General features: G+C 35.9%; 1 pseudogene; it reads left to right on the top strand.

The window, feature by feature from the left end:
• Nucleotides 1-240: 240 nt before the first annotated feature.
• LOC111721346 lies at nucleotides 241-751 on the top strand (annotated as a pseudogene).
• The last annotated feature ends 3,617 nt before the right edge of the window (nucleotides 752-4,368 follow it).

The following is a 4,368-nucleotide window of genomic DNA, read 5'->3' as shown; positions in this document are numbered from 1 at the left end:
CAGAATTGAAACAGACAACATTGATCCCTGGGCAAAGTCCTTATCAGTTATAAAGAGACAAGATATTCTGAGACTGCAGGGGAAATGGGACATGAAATCATGACCATAACTATAGAAACTTCAACCTTTCTGGGTTGTCAGCCCTGCCATCCCAGCTTGTAGAGCAAGTTAGCAACAACAAAGAGTGGACTATTAGAAAAGTAGGCTATTTATAAATCTGTTAAAATAATAATCAATGAGATGACTATCATTGACAATTCTTTGGACAATTTGGCCAAAAACGTGCATCAGGAAAAATCCAAGTATGTGAAAAATATTGGTCTAATTGATGACCACCTCATTATCTCTACTAGCTGCTGTTTCTTTGCCATTGTGTCTTTGGTTTCAGGTTACTTGCAGCTTTTCCAACCTCCAAGTTCATCCCTGCCATGTAAATCATGTCCTGTTTCATCATGATAGGGATCCTTACCATTTACACCTTACATGAGAAAAACATTTTCCTTGTAAGAAAGAAAAAAGATTCATCAGGAATATATCTTGCTGGGGTTTGGTAGGTCTCTTTCTGCCTTACAAAGTATGATGACAAGTACACTCTGAAGCTGATTTCATCAGCAAAAGGAAACAACAGAGGAAACTGGAGTTTATCAAGTCCATCACCAAGTTTTTCAAGAGTGGAATGCTGATCTTAAGTGCCTATGAGACTAGGATTTCCAAGCACCATTATAGCCCTGCCATAGAGAGGGGAAAATGAAGCAGTCACTTTCAGTAACAACTACCTTTTCTGCTAATAACCATGGAAAACAAAACACATCTACATGCACACACATGTACAAACATGCACACACACATATACTCACACACTAGCCAAAAGCAAAAATAAATTTTAAATATCTAAGATTTTATAAAAACCTACCCCTTTCTGAATCAGTAAGATTCCCAATACAGAACCACAGACTGGAAGTGGGTATCTTGCTTATAGTCAGACTTGGTCTGTTTGGCTGCATAGCCTTAACCTGCTATTCTGGTCATTCCCTGACCTCTGTGATTGGATAAAAAGATTCTTGACTTATCAAGGACCTTGAGACAGAGTTTTTGCTTCAAGCTTTATAGACTTCCTCTTTTGTACCTGGCAGTGCTTTATACTACACAGCTTCCTGCAATGAACACCTCTTTTTTTATTTTTTAACCTATTCCCCACATTGCTGACTTTGTTGTACCTATTCATCTCTTCTTTATCCCAAGCACTGCCTTCTTTAGGGATTCGAGACAAAACCTTTTGGTATAGCAGTTCCTGTTTGCAGACCTACTGTTTTTTTTTTTTTATTATTTTGTGTGTATTTGACTCAACTGGGAGATGATTTTATTTAACTCAATAGTATTTGATTTTTCCCATGACATCAAAAGATAGTTTTCAACATTCATCTTTATAAGATTTTGAACTCCAAACTTTTCATCCGTCTTCCTTTCTCTCTCTCTCCTCCCCAAGACAACAAGCAATCTGATATAGGTTATACATGTACAATCATGTTAGACATATTTTCACATTAGTACTGTTGTGAAAGAAAACTCAAAACAAAAGGAAAAAACAAAGAAAAATAGGAATAGTATATTTCAACCTGCATTAAGACTTCATAGTTCTTTCTCTGAATGTGGTCAGCATTTTCCATCACAAATTCCTTGAAATTGTCTTAACTCATTGCATTACCAAAAAACAAATAAATACACACACAAACAACAACAAAAACCTATCATAGTTGATCATTACACAATGTTGCTGTTCCTGTGTACAATGCTCTCCTGATTCTGTTCACTTCTTTCAGCATTGGTCTAAATCTTTCCAGGTTTTTCTGAAATTTGCCTGCTTATCATTTTTTATAAAAGAGTAGTATTTAATTACACTCACATACCACAGCCTTTTCAGCCATTCCCCAATTGACAGCCTTACCCTCAATTTCCAATTCTTTGACACCACAAAAAGAGATGCTACACATATTTTTGTGCATGTGGGTCTTTTTGGGAAGAGGTTTTTAAAAACAATATTATTCAATACCCATCACAATTCCCTAAGAGATTAGGAAAGAACCTCCTTTTGGATGACAAGTTTTGTGATTATAACCAATCAAATTGTTAGCTAATAACTTTTTAGTTCTGTTTAGCTCATGGCTCTGTCCCCAAATACCCCCTACTCTCCACTCTCACGTCTTAATTTCTCTTCTGTGTTCCTTACTGAATGCCATTTTAGAAAATTGAAAATCTCAATTTTTCAATTTGTTCAAGACAAAACATATAAAAAAACAGAGAAAATGTATTACAATGAAAGGACAATGAGATGTTCATATGAAAAGAGTGAGAAAAATCTATAATTTTAAATTGTTTTTCTGTTATAGAATGGCCATTAGAGACTAAATGTTCATAGAGTAAATGTTTAGAGCTAATTGTCTGTCTTAGATTATACGTTCCCAGAGGGCAGAAGATAGCACATCTCTAAAAACTTAGGTCAAATACTAATTGAAGATAGATCCTTTTAATAAATACCTTAGAGTCCTAAAAAAAGATCTGATAAACATATAGATGATAAACATTTCGAATTCACAAATGAGACAAAGCTGGAAGTCATAACTAACAATGGATGACTATCAGAATCCAAAAGATGACAGGTTAGAACATTAGGCTAAATATAATTATGTGAAATCCCATAGGGATAAATATAAAGCATACTTTCAGGTAGATAACCTCCCCCCCCCAAAAAAAACCCCTAAAACCCAAGAATATCAGTTGCTACAATCCTAATAGATGAGTGTAGGGTAGAAGTGCTATTGTACATGTTGGCTATGTGTATGTATGTCTACATGGGTCTATCTAAATGTAGGTCACAAGGAGGTGTTAATAGAATCTCTTCTACCCCTCTCCAGGGCAGGCTGGAGGGAAGCAAGAGGATGATACTACAAGGCTGATCTATTTGGCTCTCCTCAGAGAGGGAATAATAGACTAGAATTATATCTATCTGGCCAAAATAGGCAGGGAAATCGTTTTCCTAGTGAGTATTCTGTAATGACAAAGGAGTGTCCCAAACTGTATCCAAAGATTCGATTCCCTTTCCACCAAATGTCACTGACACAAAAGACATGGTGAGTAATGAATAAACCCATTTATCCAAGAGAGAAGAAAAAGAAATCAGAGAAGTTATACAGATAAAGGTATACTGGATAATATACAGGGTGAATGTACTCACCCATAGGTAGTAAAGAATCTCATCTCTATTTAGAGAGTCCTTGAGCTCATCCAATGGGAAATCCCCTAAAATCTTTAGTTCAGTAATCTGGAAACAGGATTATGCTCAAGATGTTAGTTCCTCTATGTGCTTGCTTCTTCTAGCGTCTTTTTCTCCCTCCAGGTAGAGCTGAATAAAACCTCTCTTGAAAGTGGAAGACAACATGTGCAAAAATGTTTATAGTAGCCCTTTTTGTAGTGGCAAGGAATTGGAAATTGAGTAGATCTCCATTAATTGGGGAATGGCTGGAATGGAATGGAATGGAATATTATTGCTCTATAAGAAATGATGAGCGGACTGATTTCAGAAAAGCCTTGAAAGACTTACATGAATGATACTGAGTGAAATGAGCAGAACCAAGAAAATATTATACACAGTAACAGCAAGATTCTGTGGTGATCAATTGTAATGGACTTGGCTCTTTTCAACAATGAGATGATTGAAGAATTTCCAACAGATTTGTGATGACAAGTGCCATCCACATCTAAAGAGAGAACTGTGGAGACAGAAGGTGGACCAAAGGATGGTATTTTCACTTTTTTGTTATTGCTGTTTGTTTGCTTATTTTTCTCATTTTTCCCCTTTTGATCTGATTTTTCTTGTGCAGCATGATGAATATGGAAATATGTTTAGAAGAATCACAAATTGTTAATATATATATTCGATTGTTGTCTCTGGGGAGGGAGCAGTGGGGAGGGAGGGAGAAAAATTTGGAACACAAAGTTTTGCAAAAGTGAATGTTGAAAGCTACCTTTGCATGTGTTTGAAAAAATAAAATTCTATTAAAAGCTTTTTAAAAAGTGGAAGACAAGGGGTGGGGGAAGAAAAAGAAAAACCCTTCTCCCAGGTTCTCAATAACATTACTCATAATGGAAAAAAGCATCAAATAATCATCCTTCCTATCAAAAAAAGGATTTGTTATTTAATTTTTTCATCATGTCTGACTCTTTGTGATCCATCCGGGGTTTTCTTATAGATATCACAGTAGTTTGCCATTTCCTTCTCCAGTTTATTTTACAAAGGCAGAGTTAAGTGACATGTCCAGATTCATACAACTAATAAATGTCTCAGGCTGGATTTGAACTCAGGTTCTCCCC

Source organism: Sarcophilus harrisii, chromosome 6, assembly GCF_902635505.1.
Source record: "Sarcophilus harrisii chromosome 6, mSarHar1.11, whole genome shotgun sequence".
Taxonomy (NCBI): Eukaryota; Metazoa; Chordata; class Mammalia; order Dasyuromorphia; family Dasyuridae; genus Sarcophilus; species Sarcophilus harrisii.
Note: the sequence above shows the minus strand (reverse complement) of the source record. Positions and strands in the feature narration are given on the sequence as shown.